Genomic DNA, 19,721 nt, shown 5'->3' on the forward strand with positions numbered 1-19,721 from the left:
TCTGTGCGTAATGACGGGCTATACAGGGGCCGGAGCAGCGTGACGTCATGGCTCCGACCCTCATGACATCACGGCCCGTCCCCTTAATGCAAGTCTATGGCAGGGGACGTGACGACCGCCACACCCCCTCCCATAGACTTGTATTGACGGGGGCGGGCCGTGACGTCACGAGGGGCGGAGCCGTGACGTAACGATGCTCCGGCCCTTGTATTGCCCGTCATTACGTGCAGAACGATCTCGCTCTGCGCAGTAATGATAGCGGGGTGCTGCAGCAGCGATCCCCGGGGTCCCCAGCAGCGGGACCCCGGCGATCTGACATCTTATCCCCTATCCTTTGGATAGGGGATAAGATGTCTAGGGGCGGAGTACCCCTTTAAGGACCCATGACGTACGCGTACGTCATGAGGCCGCTCCCGATCTATAACTCCGTGGCCCCGCATCATAGCGGGTCATGCCCGGCCTCTAACACCGCGCGATATTAACCCTTTAGACGCGGCGTTCCAAGTTGAAAGCCGTGTCTAAAGTGAAAGTGAAAGCATGCCGGATAGCTCAGGGAGCTGTTCGGGATAGCCGCGGCGAAATCGCGGCATCCCGAACAGCTTACAAGACAGACGGAGGATCCCTTCCTGCCTCCTCGCTGTCCGATCGCCAAATGACTGCTCAGTGCCTGAGATCCAGGCATGAGCAGTCAAGTGGTAGAATCATCGTTCAGTGGTTTCTTATGAGAAACCAGTGATCAATGTGAAAGATCAGTGTGTGCAGTGTTATAGGTCCCTATGGGAGCTATAACACTGCAAAAAAAAGTGAAAAAAAAAAGTGAATAAAGATCATTTAACACCTCCCCTATTAAAAGTTTGAATCACCCCCTTTTCCCATATATGGTATCGCCACGTGCAGAAATGTCCGAATTATAAAAACATATCGTTAATATAATCGCACGGTCAATGGCGTACGCGCAAAAAAATTCCAAAGTCAAAAATAGTGCATTTTTGGTCACTTTTTATATAATGAAAAAATGAATAAAAAGCGATCAATGAGTCCTATCAATGCAAAAATGGCACAGCTGAAAACTTCAGATCACGGCGCAAAAAATTAACCCTCAAACCGCCCCATACGCGGAAAAATAAAAACAGTTATAGGGGTCAGAATATGACAATTTTAAACATATTAATTTTCCTGCATGTAGTTATGATTTTTTCCAGAAGTACGACAAAATAAAACCTATATAAGTAGGGTATCATTTTAACTGTATGGACCTACAGAATAAAGAGAAGGTGTCATTTTTACTTAAAAACTTACTACGTAGAAACAGAAGCCCCCACAAGTTAGAAAATGGCGTTTTTTTTTTCAATTTTGTCTCACAATCATTTTTTTTCTGTTTCGCTGTAGATTTTTGGGTAAAATGACTGATGTCATTACAAAGTAGAATTAGTGGCGCAAAAAATAAGCCATAATATAGATTTTTAGGTGCAAAATTGAAAGAGTTATGATTTTTTAAATGTAAGACGGAAAAACCCCGGGTCCTTAAGGGGTTAAACAAAAATCCCTACCCTGGCAAATGGGGGTGGGTTAGAGTTAAATACCTATCCTTTGCTTGTTTTATATATTATACTAGCTGAGTACCCGGCGTTGCCCGGTTTTTCTTTCCTAATCCTGGTTGGGGAGGAAAATAAACAAAGGAGGAAGCTTTTGACTTCATATCCCGCCCTCATATATTGTTGTCATATCCCAACCTCCTATCCCGTCATCTTATCCCAACCTCCTATCCCGACCTCCTATCCCGTCCTCCTATCCCGTCCTCCTATCCCGTCCTCCTATCCCGTCCTCCTATCCCGTCCTCCTATCCCTTCCTCCTATCCCGTCCTCCTATCCCGTCCTCCTATCCCGTCCTCCTATCCCGTCCTCCTATCCCGTTCTCCTTTCCCGTCCTCATATCTCGACCTCCTTTCCCGTCCTCCTATCTCGACCTCCTATCCCGTCCTCCTATCCCGTCCTCCTATCCCGTCCTACTATCCCGTCCTACTATCCCGTCCTCCTATCCCGTCCTCCTATCCCGTCCTCCTTTCCCGTCCTCCTATCCCGTCCTCCTATCCCGTCCTCCTTTCCCGTCCTCCTTTCCCGTCCTCATATCTCGACCTCCTTTCCCATCCTCCTCATCGAGGGGAGGTGAGTAGAAAACTAAAGGGGGGTCTGGATAATGATGAAGGCCGCAGTGGTCTTCAACCTGCAGACCTCCAGATGTTTCAAAACTACAACTCCCAGCATGCCCGGACTGCCAATGGCTGTCCGGGCATACTGGGAGTTATAGTTTTGCAACATCTGGAGGTCCGCAGGTTGAAGACCACTGGTATTAGAGGTAATACTCACGTGTCCCCGCCGCTTCGGACCCGCCACCGCTCGTCACCGCTGCCCTGGATGCCATCGCTGTCGTCGCGTCCCCAGGGTGTCCCCGTCCGCAGGTTGAAGACCACTGAGAAGGGATTGACAGGCGGAGAGTTCACTTGAGTATAAGCCGTGGGGGGGCGTTTTCAGCACAAAAAATCGTGCTGAAAAACTCGGCTTAAACTCGAGTATATACAAATATATATATATATATATATATATATATATATATATATATATATATATATATATATATATACCCCAATAAGAGATTAGCAAATTGATTAAGAACAAATGTAATTTGTTCCAATTTAACCAAAGAAAACCATATTAATCTGAATCTGATTTTTTGGGGGGATTTGAGCTGTGCCACTGTTCCACTTACAATCTCTTTACCAAGCACAAATGTAATGGTCGATGTTTCATGCATCACTGCTTACACTCACTAGTACAGTTCAGTTCAGACCAGTTCAGTTTTGAAGTGGATTTGTGGGGTCGTCATATTAGAAATACCCCAAAAATGACCCCATTATAGAAACTGCACCCCCAAAATATTCAAAAGGACATTCAGAAAGTTTGTTAACCCTTTAGGTGTTTCACAGGAATAGCTGCAAGGTGAAGGAGAAAATTCTAAATCTTCATTTTTTACACTCGCATGTTCTTGTAGACCAAGTTTTTGAAATTTTACAAGGGGTAAAGGGAGAAAAAGCCCCCCAAAATTTGTAACCCAATTTCTCTTGAGTAAGAAAATACCTCATATGTGGATGTCAAGTGTTCTGTGCAATACAAGGCTCAGAAAGGAAGGAGCGACAATGGGATTTTGGAGAGTGAGTTTTTCTGAAATGACTTTTGGGGGACATGTCACATTTAGGAAGCCCCTATGGGGCCAGAATAGCAAAAAAAAAACAAAAACAAAAAAAAACAACATGGCATACTATTTTAGAAGCTACACCCCTCAAGGAACGTAACAAAGGATTCGCTGAGCCTTAACACCCCACAGGTTTTTGATGACTTTTTGTTTTGTTTTCACAAAAATGCTGGTTTTTACATTTTTACAAGGGAGTAAATGCCCCCCACAATTTGTAACCCCATCTCTTCTGAGTATGGAAATACCTCATGTGTGGAAGTCAAGTGCACTGCGGGCGCACTACAATGCTCAGAAGAGGAGGAGTCACATTTGGCTTTTGGAAAGCAAATTTAGCTGAAATGGTTTTTGGTGGGGCATGTCACATTTAGGAAGCCCCTATGGTGCCAGAACAGCAAAATAAAACACAAAAAAAACACAAGGCATACTATTTTGGAAGCTACACCCCTCAAGGAATGTTACAAGGGGTACAGGGAGCCTTAACACCCCACAGGTGCTTGACAAATTTCTGCTAAATTTGGACGTGAAAATGAAAAATTAGATTTTTTTCACTAAAATGCTGATGTTACCCCAAATTTTTCATTTTCACAAGGGGTAATTGAAGAAAAAGCCTCCAAAAATTTGTAACCCCATTTCTTCTGAGTATGGAAATACCCCATATGTGGATGTAAAGTGCTCTGCGGGCAGACTACAATGCTCAGTAGAGCAGGAGCGCCATTGAGCTTTTGGTTAGAGAATTTGGTTGGAATAGAAGTGGGAGGCCATGTGCGTTTACAAAGCCCCCCCGTGGTGCCAGAACAGTGGACCCCCCCCCCACATATGACCCCATTTTGGAAACTACTCCCCTCACAGAATTTAATAAGGGGTGCAGTGAGTATTTATACCCCACTGACATTTGACAGATCTTTGGAACAGTGGGCTGTTAAAATGAAAAATTTAATTTTTCATTTTCACAGACCACTGTTCCAAAAATCTTATTACCTTATTCCATGAGGGGCGCAGTTTTCAAAATGGGGTCACATGTGGGGGGTCCATTGTTCTGGCACTATGGGGGCTTTGTAAACACACATGACCTTCAATTTCGGACACATTCTCTTGCCAAAAGCCCAATGGCGCTCCTTCTCTTCTGAGCATTGTAGTTCGCCCGCAGAGCACTTTACATCCACATATGGGATATGTTCTTACTCAGAAGAAATGTGGTTACAAATTTTGAGGGTCTTTTTTCCTATTCTGCCTTGTGAAAATTAAAAAATGTAGGGTAACACCAGCATTTTAGTGAAAAAACATATTTTTTTCTCATTTTCACATCCAACTTTAACGAAAATTTGTCAAACACCTGTGGGGTGTTAAGACTCACTATACCCCTTGTTACATTCCTTGAGGGGGGTAGTTTCCAAAATGGGGTCACATCTGGGTATTTATTGTTTTTCATTTGTGTCAGAACCGCTGTAAAATGAGCCACCCCTGTGCAAATCACCAATTTAGACCTCAAATGGACATGGCCCGCTCTCACTCCTGAGCCATGTTGTGCACCCGCAGAGCACTTTACGCCCACATATGGGGTAGTTCTGTACTCGAGAGAAATTGTGTTAGAAATTTTGTGGGTCTTTTTTTCCTTTTACCGCTTGTGAAAATTAAAAGTATGGGGCAACACCAGCATGTTATTGTAAAATTTTATTTTTTTACACTAACATGCTGGTGTAGACCCCAACTTTACCTTTTCATAATGGGTAAAAGGAGAAAAAGCCCCCCCCCCCCCCCTAAATTTGTAACGCAATTTCTCCCAAGTACAGAGATACCCCTTATGTGGCCCTAAACTGTTGAAATACTATAGGGCGCTGAAGCGAGAGAGCGCCATGTGCATTTGAGGCCTAAGTTGGGGATTTGAATCCACCACAAAAATACTGCAGTGTTTCCCAAACAGGGTGTCTCCAGCTGTTTCAAAACTCCCAGCATGCCTGGACAGTCTGTGGCTGTCCGGCAATACTAGGAGTTGTTGTTTTTCAACAGCTGGAGGCTCCGTTTTTTTCATGGGGGGGCTGTGTAGGAGTATGTGTATATGTAGTGTTTTACTTTTTATTTGGTGTAGGTGTAGTGTAGTGTTTTTAGGGTACATTCACACAGGTGGAGGTTTACAATGAGTTTCTCGCTGGGAGTTTGAGCTGCAGCGGAAAATTTGCCGCATCTCAAACTTACAGCAGATAACTTGCTGTAAACCCGCCTGTGCGAATGTACCCTGTACATTCACATAAGAGGGGGCAAACCTCCAGCTGTTGCAAAACTACAGCTCCCAGCATGTACTGACAGACCATACATTCTGGGAGTTGTAGTTATGCAACAGCTGGAGGCACTTAACTCAGTGTTACGCAACCAGAGTGCCTCCAGCTGTTGCAACTACAACTCCCAGAATGTACAGCCTCTCAGTGCATGCTGGGAGTTGTAGTTTTGCAACAGCTGGAGGCACACTGGTTGCAAAACACTGAGTTAGGTAACAAACTCGGTTTCACAACCAATGTGTCTCCAGCTGTTGCAAAACTGCAACAATCAGCATGCATTGACAGTCGAAGGGCATGCTGAGAGTTGTAGTTTTGCAACAACTGGAGGCACACTGCCACACCTCCCAGCATGTTCTTTGGTAGTCTGTGCATGTTGGGAGTTGTAGTTATGCAACAGCTAGATGCACACTTTTTCATAGAAAAAATGTGCCTCAAGCTGCTGCATAACTACAACCCCCAGCATGCACAGACTACCAAAGGGCATGCTGGGAGTTGTAGTTGGAACTCCAGCTGTTGCAAAACTACAACTCCCAGCATGCCCTTTGGCTGTGCATGCTGCGAGTTGTTACTAAGCAACAGCAGGAGGTGAACAGGCCTCACCTCCTGTTGTATCCTGCCACCTGCACCCCCGGGACCATCGCCACTGCTTCCACAGCTCCTGCCACCAGGACCGCCGCCACCGATCCTGAGGGGAAGGTAGGATAGCCCCGCCGGCCCCGATCACAGCCATCATCGCTGTCCCAATCGCCGCCCAGCAGGGTGGTGATTGGTCGGTCGTTCCGACCAATCAATCACGTGATCGTGAGGTGGCACCCGTGCCACCCCATTCCTGCTTTTTTTCTGGGTCATTGGGTCACCAGAGACCCGATTGACCTGGATTAGCTGCAAATCACAGGTCTGAATTGACCGCAAATGGCAGGTCTCGATCGCCGACATGGGGGGTCTCAGGACCCCCCCAAGGGTTTGCACGGGGTGCCTGCTGATAGATATCAGCGGTCACCCCGGTCCGGTCCCCGCCCGGCGAGTGGCGGGGACCGGAATTCCCACCGGCATATGGATACGCCCTGCGTCCTTAAGGATTTAGGATGCAGGGCGTATGCATACGCCCTGAGTCCTGAAGAGGTTAAATGGGTACTCCGCCCCTAGACATCTTATCCCCAATCAAAAGGATAGGGGATAATGTGTCCGATCTTCCTGCAGCATCTGGCATTCTTTTTGAATGCTGGCTGCCACTTCGGAGGCTCATGACGTCACAGCCATGCCCCTACGAGCCTCCACCACTGCATTGTTAGTCATTCGGCTCGGAACCAAGTTCTCTCTGTGCACCGGATGATTGGGATGCTGCAGCAGAGATCGGCGGGACCCCTGGGATCAGAATTCTTATTCCCTATCCCTTGGAAAGTGGATAAGATGTCTAAGGGCAGAGTACCACTTTAAGCCTCACTGCACAGGAAGAAGACAGAGTGAAGTAAGGTGTGTATGTGCCTGCATTTACTATTCTGCTTTTTACATTTTGTCTTATACTTCTGTCACCTGCAAAGCTGCACTCACTATTCTACAGTTAAACCATATCTTATCATCCAGTTACCTCCAGAACTGCAGCCACTATTCTGCTGTAACATTATTTCTTATCCTCCAGGGTTGCACTCACTATTTTGCTGTTACACCATGCTTTATCCTTCAGTCATCTCCAGAGCTGCACTCGCTATTCTGCTGTTACATCAGGTCTTATCCTCCTATCATCTCCAGAGCTGCAATCACTATTCTGCTCTTGCACCATATCTTATACTCTAGTCACCTCCAAAACTGCACTCACTATTCTGCTTTAGCATCATATTTTATACTCTAGTCACCTCCAGAGCGGAAGTCACTATTCTGCTGTTACATCATGTCTTATCCTTCTGTCACCTCTAGAGCTGCACTTACTATTCTGCTATCTTATACTGCAGTCACCTCCAGAGCTGCATCAGCTGTCTGGGGCTGATAGGAGTGTGATTGCTATAATCACACTCCTATCACTCTCAGGGGGAGGGGCTGTCTGCCCCAAGTGCCAACCGCAGGGGTGTGCCATCTCTTAATTCACAGCTTTGTAACCAACAGGCTGTAAGTGTAATTCGTACTGTACGGTAAAGGGGCAATGCACCAATGTACACTCACAACCTGTACTCACTGCTGTGCTGCCTACACTTACAACCTGTACTCACTGCTGTGCTGCCTACACTTACAGCCTGTACTCACTGCTGTGCTGCCTACACTTACAGCCTGTACTCACTGCTGTGCTGCCTACATTTACAACCTATACTCACTGCTGTGCTGCCTACACTTACAGCCTGTACTCACTGCTGTGCTGCCTACATTTACAACCTATACTCACTGCTGTGCTGCCTACACTTACAGCCTGTACTCACTGCTGTGCTGCCTACATTTACAACCTATACTCACTGCTGTGCTGCCTACACTTACAGCCTCTACTCACTGCTGTGCAGTCTACACTTACAAACAATACTCACTACTGTGCTGTCTACACTTACTGGGGGCAGGGAGTCAGCACAGCCAGGTTTCAGACACTAAAGGAGCCTAACCTTCTAGTGCCTGACACCTGGCTGCGCTGACTTAAGCTCCCCTATAAGTGTATGTCATTGAGGCAGGCAACACCAGCATTGTGACTCCCTTCTGGACGTCAAATACCGAAGCAATAATTCTATCCTAATTGGAGCGCTGGTTGCCACATTTCTGTCACTGTGAGATCTCAGCATGTACAGGAGTGACAGGATTGTGATGAAATGAATCAAACTCATATCACCCTCAGCAGACTGTACAGGAGGAGAAATATATTATATTGTATGTGGCCGGGGTGTCTATAAAAGGTGGGCACACGGGGGCCCCATAATTTTCTAATGCTTGGTGGCCCCATGAGGTGTCAGTCCACCCCTGATGTAACCATTTGTCTTTTTTTTTTCTTCAACATTGATAAAGCCTGGAAATGATTATTTACTGCCTGAGATTCCACCCCCCTTCATTCAGTATGCAAGGCCCGTACAGTCCAGGACAGAACTCAGCCGGACACAGCCCATATGAAAATAAAGTCCCAACCCTCTAATAGATTTACTGAATCAGTCAAAGGGGACTACAAAGTATTATAACTCATTAACAGAGGGGCCTATTATCAAATCATCATGCTGTAAACAGGTACGTGATCAGCCCCCTGCCTGATTACTGCAACTTATTTTTTTTGAGTGACCTGAGGTCCTCTTTACCTCAAATAGCATGAAAAAGCATAGAAAATATCTTAAACTTCTCATATGTCAAAGTGACAGCCACAAGATTTAAATGGTGGGAGTTTGGGGGCTGAACTCTTCCCCACCAAATTAGTGTTGAGGGCGAATATTCACATTTCAAATTTTTATTGCGAATATTGCAAATTCACGAATTCGTGAATATATATTCAGAATTGCGAATATTCACTTTTTTTCGCGTATGTGAATATCCGCATATTCCTTCTTTTCACTTGTGGGCCAATTAGAATGATGCAAATTAATTTGTCAGAGGTTATCAACAACATCCCTAGCAACCAATAGTAAGGTTGCCCTCCCCCTCACTGCTTTCTTCCTCGAATACGCGAATATGCAAATATTTACATATGCGAATATAACGAATACGCAAAATTCGTGAATATAAGACGAATATTCATCTATATATTTGTGAAATATCGCGAATTTGAATATGGGCAATGCCGCTCATCACTACACCAAATATTGTTACAGCAAACTCTCCCCATAGAGGGAGGGAGATAGAACAAAGGAGCTTTCCCTACCCCAGACTCTCTCCATGTAAGAGAAGTCAAAGGAGGTTAGCTGGGGACAGTTCAGGACAACAAAAGTTCCTACTAAGAATCCTGAGCCAGCTTGGCTTGGCATTTGTTCCTGCTAAGAAATGCCTATCAAGGTGTCTTCCTCCGTAGTCCTGATCTGTGAGTGGGCTTTGGAGACATGAGTAGTATTGTTTCGCATTCTACTGATGGGAATCTTGTTACCGGAAAGACTAGTGGATGTCGTGTCCCAACTCTGAGCTCTACTTTGATTTAGTTACTACTTACTTTAGGGAGAAAGCCAATGGACTAGTGGTAAAAACGACTAAAGATGACTGACTATTTCTAGGTATCCTAGAGGTACTTACATGTAGGTTACCTGCTACAGCCTAAAACCTGCCTGTTTAAATGTTCAAGGACCTTAACTTTGAACACAACCATCAAGGGCCCTCCAAAACACATTAAGGCAGCCCTTTCACACATGGTGAGTGCATCGGTAGCTACAAGCCTGAGCCATCTCTCGGGCCTATTCCCCATTGCATCCCCTGTACTACCTCCAGGCTACCACAAACCTAGAAGACATGTTCTGCTAAGGACTGTGCTCCTTCAGCAGTGATCAGCTATGCTTGACTTATTCTCAGAAAAGTCCATGCTCTGCTTTCCTCACACCTCCAAACAAACCACATAGTATAGTAGCTGAAGTTGCACATTGCTAAGCTGCGTACTTATGCCCTTTTGTTAATCGATCAAGGGGGGCCACCAATATGCCACTATATGATGTAAGAAGTTTTGCAAAACTACAGGAACATTTTAAATACTGAGATGCCTTTTTCTTCCATCTATAGACTTAAAGGGGTACTCCACCCCTAGACATCTTATTTCCATTTAGAGCTTCGGGTTCAGCATCAGAGGCTCGTGATGTCACGGCCGCACCCCGCTCGTGATATCACGGCCATGCCCCCTCAATGCAATTTTATGGGGGAGGGGGGGAGAGGGGTGTGACGACCATCACGCCCCCTCCCATATACTTGCATTGAGGGGGCATGGCCATGACGTCTCGAGCGGGGCATGACTGTGACATCACAAGCCTCCGCCCCGCAACGCCAGTCATCTGGCACGGAGCAAACTTCGCTCAGTGCACTTAATGTCTGGGGTGCTGCAGCCGAGAACGGCCTACCTTTGGATAGGGGATAAGATGTCTAGGGGCAAAGTACCCCTTTAACAATATGCTTGAATAAAGCCACAGTCATTTTAGAATACAGAAATGGGAAAAACACTTTCTATAAATACCTTCCACATCAGTAATATCAGGGCCTGAAGTAAACAGCAAAAAAGTGTTTACCTCATTTTCTCACTGGCGGTCCACTTCTGCCTATGGCATATCTCAAAAGTATACCTTCGAGTAGTAGAAAGTCGTGATCATCATTACATGTGGGAGAGACCACGGCCACATGTGATGTCCAATGTTGCTGATTATGCAGTGTAGTTTCACAAATACGCAATGATTAAGACTTGATACCAGCCCTCTCAGAAGGTATACTTTTGAGACGTTACAAGGGCAGAGATGGAAGACTGGGAAGCAGAAGAGGTAGCACCTTTTCCGCTGCCAGGACAACCCCTTAAAATTTCTGTTATGGCAATGGTCAATTCAATCCACAAATGGTCCAGCCAAACATTTGTGTTGAGATTATTGTAAACAGACAAAGCATAGAAGGTGAAGTGTTGTCATAGGTTAACAAAAGCTGGATTAAAAGGTTTTCCCTATGAAAATATGGCTGCTTTCTTCAGCACCAGATCTTCCCTTGTGAAGTACCTAGTTTACAGTTCAGCTCCATTAAGCTGCAATGTTAGACTGTCTTTTATGTAATAACGGAACCATGTTTTTCTAATACTTGCAGAACTGGACCCTTCAAACATTCTTGCCAGCAAGCAAACATACCTAAAGTCTTGGGTTTATTGTAACAATTCACATGCACCAATAAATTTCACTTGCAGCAAACTTCTGAGCTTCTCACCCAAAACCTGGAATGCTTAGTCCCAAAGTCATTTCTTTTGGTGCAGTGTATTAGTATCCAACATTCCACAAACAAGCTAATCTGAATCAGAGAAACTCCTTTTTGCTGCTCTTAGGCAGTGCTCACACACCTATGAGATCAGGTTCAGGACTGAAACACACCACCAAACTGAAGTGACTTCATCTCCAGAACCACCAGTCACTTCCAAAAACCTCAAACGCCAATCTTAAAGGGGTACTTCTGTGGAAAACATTTTTTTTAATCAATTGGTGCCAGAAAGTTAAACAGATTTGTAAATTACTTCTATTTAAAAATCTCAATTCTTCCAGTACTTATCAGATGCTGTATGCTCCAAAGGAGGTTGTATTTCTTTCTGGAGTATTTTTTAGTCTGACCACAGTGCTCTCTGCCGAAATCTCTGTCTGTATCAGGAACTGTCCAGAGCAGTCAGCAGAGAGCACTGTGGTCAGACAGAAAATAACTCCAGAAAGAAATAAAACTTCCTGTGGAGCATACAGCAGCTGATAAATACTAAGATTTTCAAATAAAAGTAATTTACAAATCTGTTTAACTTTCTGGCACCAGTTAAAGGGGAACGCTGGAGCCGGTAGCTCGTGTCGTCATAGCCCCGCCCCCTCATGACGCCCCACCCCCTCAATGCAAGTCTATGGGAGGGCATAGACTTGCATTGAGGGGCGGGGTGTGATGTCATGAGGGACAGGGCTATGACATCACGAGCTCCCAGCGCTGGCTCCAGCGTTCAGAACATTTTGTTCCAAATGCTGAGCAGTGGAGTACCCCTTCATTTGATAAAATGTGTTTTCCACTGGACTTTAGGTCACTGATGCAAAAAGCATCAATGATATATGCCTCCCATCCACCATTTTAACAGCTACTTGCTTACATACTACACAAGTCCTTTAATGCAGGCTTCATGCCTTTATCTTTTTTTAACCTTGTTTTTATGTGAAAAAGTGTGTAAAAGTAAAATTTAAGACAAATTGAAAGAAAATATATAAATAATGTATCTTCCAAAAAGTTGAAGGTGTCCTTCACGTCACCTGTCTTTTTAAGCATTGGATCATTTGTTTTTCAAGTACTGGGGGAAATGCAATAGCTAAAGAATGAAATACCGTACATGCCTGTATAGTTTTCAATATTTAGCTGTGTCTTATTCCTCATAAAATATTGTAAGAGAATCTATCCCTATCGTAGTATGCTTGTTATATTTTCATTCACTGTGTAATTCTTGCATTTTTCTTCTTTCATAATATCAGATTTTTATGATAATGAAAACATTCCTGCTGGCATTGCAACTGATATTTGGAAACAGTCACATTAAACCACAGTAAAACCAGTTTTTAACAACAGAAATAAATCTGCATCTTTCTTAGGCCAGCGGGAAATAAATGTCATTCCTGCTACATAAAGAACATACTGTACTAATCATGATTTAACAAAATATGAAAGAAATAAAAAATTCTTCTATTTTTTTTTAGTTACATGTGATTGTATATCTATAAAAGTACAATACATGAAGTGAAATTAAAAAGTGAAATTACGGTAAATAACAGTGCACAGATGGAAAAGGATATTTTATAGGCTTTAAAATAATATATAGTTACAGTAGAGCATTTAACAATAACCATAATATAACATAATATATGCCCAATACAGCAATATATATATATATATATATATGTATATATATATATATATATATATATTTAGAAAAATGCAATGTATTATATTTATTAATGTATTTATTTATGTTTTTGTTTATTAATGTATTTATCTATCTATTTATTCATTCCAATTCTCTCTTTGCCTCTCCCTCTAAGAGATTTGTTTAATATATAGTTTGGATTAGAGAAATATGGATGGATTAGATGAACCTGTCTTTGTTTGTACCCCATAATTGTAAACGCTGCAGAATCTGTAGGCGTTTTGTAAATAAATAAAATAAATAAACCTGGACAAGGTCCATTGGATCCTCTTCCTTACCCTCTTTGTGATGTAGGCTTTTATTGGGGAAATTGTAGATATATATGGTTGCATTCAAAAGGGGTGCTGAGGATAAGCATTTGATCGTTTTTGTTATTTTCCTTCCTGAAATGATATATTTATATTGTGTAAATGTAAAAATATAATAAAAAGTAGATAAAAACAAAAAAAGAATATACTATAAATGCCATTTACTAGAACTTGACAAAGCAACCATTTAAAACTTTAAAGTAATAAACAGAAATCCAATTAGGCAATATCTACAAAAATACTTTTCGTAGAAAGATAGCTCTGAACATATCCCTGTTACAGTCCCTAGGAATACATTGCATTTTATATACAGTAGTTGCTACATTTATAGGATTTTCAATTTGCAATGGAAACATCACAAGTTAGTTGCCAGTTGAAACTGATATCTGTGTAACTAAAGCAAAAGAAAGAAAGCCTTTTTCCATGCATTATGAAAATAACTACACACATGGTAAATTGTGTCAAAACATGAACACAATTATTTAAACTTCTCAGTAGGGTCCAGAATGTTAAACCCATGTGAGAACACAAGACAAATAACTTAAATTAGAAAGCTTTAAAATAAGTTCAAAACCAGAAGCCAAAAGCCAAGTCTTCATGATATGATGCATAATACAGAAGCACGATGGCCCAGCTTTATCAATCTGTCTCAGATGAAAACTATCGCACAGTCATGCCAAAAATTTTGATCTCTACATTTGACCTGTCAGACAAAATATAAATTCTCATATCTCAGAAACAGGAGAGTGTATTAGGAACCTGTAAAAAGTTGTGTGATCAGGGCACCCTAAGATATCTAATGGCAATGCAATTTCATTGTTGGCCACAGGTTCTCTTTACTCTCTGACTAGCCACTCAATATGACTTACTGCTGTCAGTAATGATTTGAAAGGTCTATGTCACAAACAAAAACCTTTGATATATCTTCCAGACATGTCAAATTTAAGGGTTTCAGTACTGTGACTATAATGGAGTGAAACAGTAGGCCCCATCCAACTCTGAACTTCACTGGCTTATGAGGCTGGGTTCACATCACGTTTTTCCCAAAACGGGACCGCATACGTATGCCGCCCGTATGTAATTAATTTCTATGAGCCGACCGGACGGAAACGCTGACTCCGGTTGGCTCATTTTTGCCCCGTAGGCGGTTTTCCACAGGACCTAAAATCGTAGTCGACCACAATTTTAGGTGCAGTGGGAAACTGGCCTACGGGGCAAAAATGAGCCGGCCGGAGTCAGCATTTCACTTTGGTCGGCTCATTGAAATGAATCACATACGGACGGCATATGGCTGAGATACGGGAGCACAAGGTTTTAGCTCCCCCAGCCGTATGCTGTCCCGTATTGGGATAAACGTGATGTGAACCCAGCCTAACTCAGGACTGAGACCTGGAGGGATTTAAACTTTTCACATGTCAGGACTACAAGTCAAAATTATTTATTTTTTGTTGACAGGTACACTTTAGGTCTTTATACACATGAGAGAAAAGTTGGCTGATCCTGCATATTTCAGCAGGACCAGATGATTGTCTAACGAGTATATGGATTCCTCAACTATTCCCAAAAAGATAATGTTGGGAAAAGAGAAAGATTGGGTATATTGTAGTTGAACTGTCCAATCCTTTTACTTTTGCAGTGGCTTACTTCCCTTCTTTCCAGTTAGAACATATGAACACTAGGCAGAGTGTTCATGGGTATGGGGTGAACAGATGAGAGAGATATCAGATGTAAAATGATGTAAGATGTAAAATACCAAAAAGGAAGAAACAATCCAAATGTAGTATACATCTTAAATATAAAAAAGAAATTTAAATATTTTGTATTGTAAAATATAGCAAGCAACAATAACAAGAAAAGAAAAGAATAGGACCTTGAATATCCAGAAGTTGAGCTTAGACCTTAGCATAATAAATGTGGAGCCGGACCTCGGCGTGTATGTAAGGCTAACGGGGTTAGACCAGGGTTTCTATGGGGGCTCCTCATATGGGGGATTGTGGCACAGGTCTGACTCTTTTAGCCTGTAGCAAATTGAAGAGAGTGTTGAAGGTTCATCGTAGAACAAAGGTATTACAAAGGTGGATAATAATATATGATTATACATATGGCGCACAATTTTGTTGAAAGATAAACAATAAAATGTGCTATAAATTTATTTATTTATTAATTTATAAGTACCCCATAATCTTAATTACTTTGTATGGTTTGATAAACGTGATGTTAAAGTTAATGGCCTCATATGGATGAATGAATAAAGCTTTGTAGGTTATAATAATAACTGGCAATGATCTGGGTCAGAGGCAGCCCACTGGATATAGAAGGGAGGAAGGGGTCAATAATAATTTAGTTAGGATATTTTAGTGTCGTTGTTCCCTGGTACTTAGCACACAGTGACATACATGTACATTTTGGGGTTCTGTCAGCAGCAGGGACCTCATTGCTAATGGCGGATATCAACAATCAATCTGGTGTCCATCATTCAATCTTTGGATGTCGGGACCAATACTGATCATAACTCTTTCTGTTTTCCATCTCCAGACCCACACGAGGGCTTGTTTTATGTGCTACAAATTTTACTTTGTAACAACATCAGTCATTTCACCACAAAATCTACAGCAGAACAAAAAAAGTAATATTTGTGGGACAAAATTGAAAAAACACAATTTTGTCATTTTTAGCGGCTTCTGTTTCTATGCAGTGCACTTTTCAGTAAAAATGACACCTTATCTTTATTCTGTAGGTCCATACAATTAAAGTGATACCAAACTTATTTTTATTTTGTTTTACTTCTGTTAAAAATGTTTAACTTTGTGCACAAAAATTTGTATGTTTAACCCCTTAAGGACCCAGCCAATTTTCACTGTAGGACACAGCCATTTTTTGCACATCTGACCACTGTCATTTTAAACATTAATAACTCTGGGATGCTTTTACCTTTCATTCTTACTCCGAGATAGTTTTTTCGTGACATATTCTACTTTATGTTAGTGGTAAAATTTTGTCGATACTTGCATCATTTCTTGGTGAAAAATTCCAAAATTAGATGAAAAAATTGAAAATTTAGCTTTTTTTTTTTTACTTTGAAGCTCTCTGCTTATAGGGAAAATGAATATTCCAAATAAATTATATATTGATTCACATATACAATATGTCTACTTTATGTTTCCATCATGAAGTTGACATGTTTTTACTTTTGGAAGACATCAGAGGACTTTTCACAAAATGTTCAAAATCTAAATTTTTCAGGGACCAGCTCTGTTTTAAAGTGGATTTGAAGGGCCTTCTTATTAGAAATACCCCACAAATGACCCCATTATAAAAACTGCACCCCTCAAAGTATTCAAAATGACATTCAAAAGGTTTGTTAACCCTTTAGGTGTTTCACAGGAATAGCAGCAAATTGAAGGAGAAAATTCAAAATCTTCATTTTTTACAATTGCATGTTCTTGTAGACCCAGTTATTGAATTTTTACAAGGGGTAAAAGGAGAGAAATCTTCCTAAAATGTGTAACCTAATTTATCTCGAGTAAGAAAATACCTCATATGTGTATGTCAAGTGTTCGGCGGGCGCAGTAGAGGGCTCAAAAGGGAAGGAGCAACAGTGGGATTTTGCAGAGTGAGTTTTTCTGAAATGGTTTTTGGGGGGCATGTCACATTTCTGAAGCCCCTATGGTGCCATAACAGAAAAAAAAACACATGGCATACTATTTTGGAAACTACACCCCTCAAGGGACGTAACAAGGGGTCCAGTGAGCCTTAACACCCCACAGGTGTTTGATGACTTTTCGTTAAAGTTGGATGTGAAAATGATTTTTTTTTTCACTAAAATGCTAGTTTTCCCTCAAATTTAAATTTTTTACAAGGGATAATAAGACAAAATGACCCCCGAAATTTGTAACCCCATCTCTTCGGAGTATGGAAATACCCCAATGTTAGGACGTAAAATGCTTTGCGGGCAAACTACAATGCTCAGAAGAGAAGGAGCGCCATTGAGCTTTTGGGAAACATTTTTTTGGAATGGAAGTCAGGGGCCATGTGCGTTTACAAAGCCCCCCGTGGTGCCAGAACAGTGGACCCCTCCACATGTGACCCTTTTTTAGAAACTACACCCCTCACAGAATTTAATAAGGGGTGCAGTGAGTATTTACACCCCACTGGCGTTTGACAGATCTTTGGAACAGTGGGCTGTGCAAATGAAAAATTAAATTTTTCATTTTCACGGACCACTGTTCCAAAAATCTGCCAGACACCTGTGGGGCGTAAATGCTCACTGTACCCCTTATTACATTACGTGAGGGGTGTAGTTTCCAAAATGGGGTCACATGTGGGTATTTTTTTTTTGCATTTATGTCAGAACCGCTGTAAAATCGGCCCCTGTGCAAATCAGTTTAGGCCTCAAATGTACATAGTGCACTCTCACTCCTGAGCCTTGTTGTGCGCCCACAGAAAATTTTACGCCAACATATGGGGTTTTTCCGTACTCAGGAGAAATTGCGTTACAAATTTTGGGGGTCTTTTTTTCCTTTAACGCTTGTGAAAATAAAAAGTTTGGGGCAACACCAGCATGTTAGTGTAAATTTCCTTGAAATACGACAGGGCTCCGAAGTGAGAGAGCTCCATGCGCATTTGAGGACTAAATTAGGGATTGCATAGGGGTGGACATAGGAGTATTCTACGCCAGTGATTCCCAAACAGGGTGCCTCCAGCTGTTGCTAAATTCCCAACATGCCTGGACAGTCAGTGGCTGTCCGGAAATGCTGGGAGTTGTTTTCAACAGCTGGAGGCTCCATTTTGGAAACACTGCCATACAATACATTTTTATTGGGGGGGGGGGGGGGACAGTGTAAGGGGGTGTATATGTAGTATTTTACTCTTTATTATGTGTTAGTGTAGTGTTTTTAGGGTACATTCGCACTGGCGTGTTACGGTGAGTTTCCCGCTGGGAGTTTGCGCTGCAGTGAAAAATTTGCCACAGCCCAAACTTGAAGCAGGAAACTTACTGTAAGCCTGCCTGTGTTAATGTACCCTGTACGTTCACATGGGGGAGCAAACCTCCAGCTGTTTCAAAACTACAACTCCCAGCATGTACTGAAAGACCGTGCATGCTGGGAGTTGTACTTTTGCAACAGCTGGAGACACACTGGTTGGAAACCCTTCAGTTAGGTTCTGTTACCTTACTCAGTATTTTCCAACCAGTGTGCCTCCAGCTGTTGCAAAACTACAACTCCCAGCATGTACTGATCGCTGAAGGGCATGCTGGGAGATGTAGCTATGCAATAGCTGGAGGTACGCAACTACAACTCCCAGCATGCCGAGACAGCTGTTTGCTGTTTGGACATGCTGGGATTTGCAGTTTTGCAACATCTGGAGGGTTACAGTTTTAGAGAACACTGCAAGATGATCTCCAAACTGTGGTCCTCCAGCTGTTGCAAAACTACAAATTACAGCATGTCCTGACAGCAAACAGTTGTTTGGGCATGCTAGGAGTTGTAGTTTTGCAAGATCTGGAGGGCTACAGTTTAGGTACCACTATATAGTGGTCTCAAACTGTAGCCCTCCAGCTGTTGCAAAACTACAACTCCCAGCATGCCCAAACAGCTGTCTGGGCATGTTGGGAGTTGTAGTTTTGCAACATCTGGAGGGCTACAGTTAGAGACCAATGTATAATGGTCTCAAACTGTACCCTCCAGATGTTGCTAGGCAACTCACTGGCTTCCGTCGGATCCAGCCGCACGTCATCGCCAACCGCGATCCCCCTTATTTTCTTGGTCACCGGGTCACTATGGACCCATAATGACCCGGAATTGCGCAAATCGCAAGTGTGAATTCACTTGCGATTTACCGCGATCGCCGACATGGGGGGGTCTGATGACCCCTCTGGGCGTTTGCACGGGATGCCTGCTGAATGATTTCAGCAGGCATCCCGGTCCGATCCCCGCCGGTGCGTACGTCAAGGGTCCTTAAGGGGTTAAAGGGATACTCCCGTGGAAAACTTTTTTTTAATCAACTGGTGCTAGAAAGTTAAACAGATTTGTAAATACTTCTATTAAAAAATCTTAATCCTTCCAGTACTTTTTAGGGGATGTATACCACAAAGGAAATATTTTTCTTTTTGGATTTCTCTTATGTCACGACCACAGTGCTCTCTGCTGACCTCTGCTGTACATTTTAGGAACTGTCCAGAGCAGCATATATTTGCTATGGGGATTTTCTACTGCTCTGGACAGTTTCTAAAATGGACAGAGATGTCATCAGAGAGCACTGTGGTCATGACATAAGAGAAATCCAAAAAGAAAAACATTTCCTCTGTAGTATACAGCCCCTAAAAAGTACTGAAAGGATTC

The 19,721-nt window shown here is 42.6% G+C and overlaps 1 protein-coding gene across 9 annotated transcripts in view; it reads right to left on the bottom strand.

The window, feature by feature from the left end:
- LOC130273638 (poly(rC)-binding protein 3-like) overlaps positions 1-19,721 on the bottom strand; it is a 744,530-nt gene that overhangs the window by 281,948 nt on the left and 442,861 nt on the right. The window contains exon 5 of one of the 9 annotated variants that reach the window (XM_056520764.1): positions 13,351-13,455. The exons of the other annotated variants lie outside the window; for them this stretch is intronic. The gene's annotated coding sequence lies outside the window, so the exon portion shown is untranslated. The remainder of the gene's footprint in view (positions 1-13,350; positions 13,456-19,721) is intronic. 9 annotated transcript variants of the gene reach the window in all.

Source organism: Hyla sarda, chromosome 5, assembly GCF_029499605.1.
Source record: "Hyla sarda isolate aHylSar1 chromosome 5, aHylSar1.hap1, whole genome shotgun sequence".
Taxonomy (NCBI): Eukaryota; Metazoa; Chordata; class Amphibia; order Anura; family Hylidae; genus Hyla; species Hyla sarda.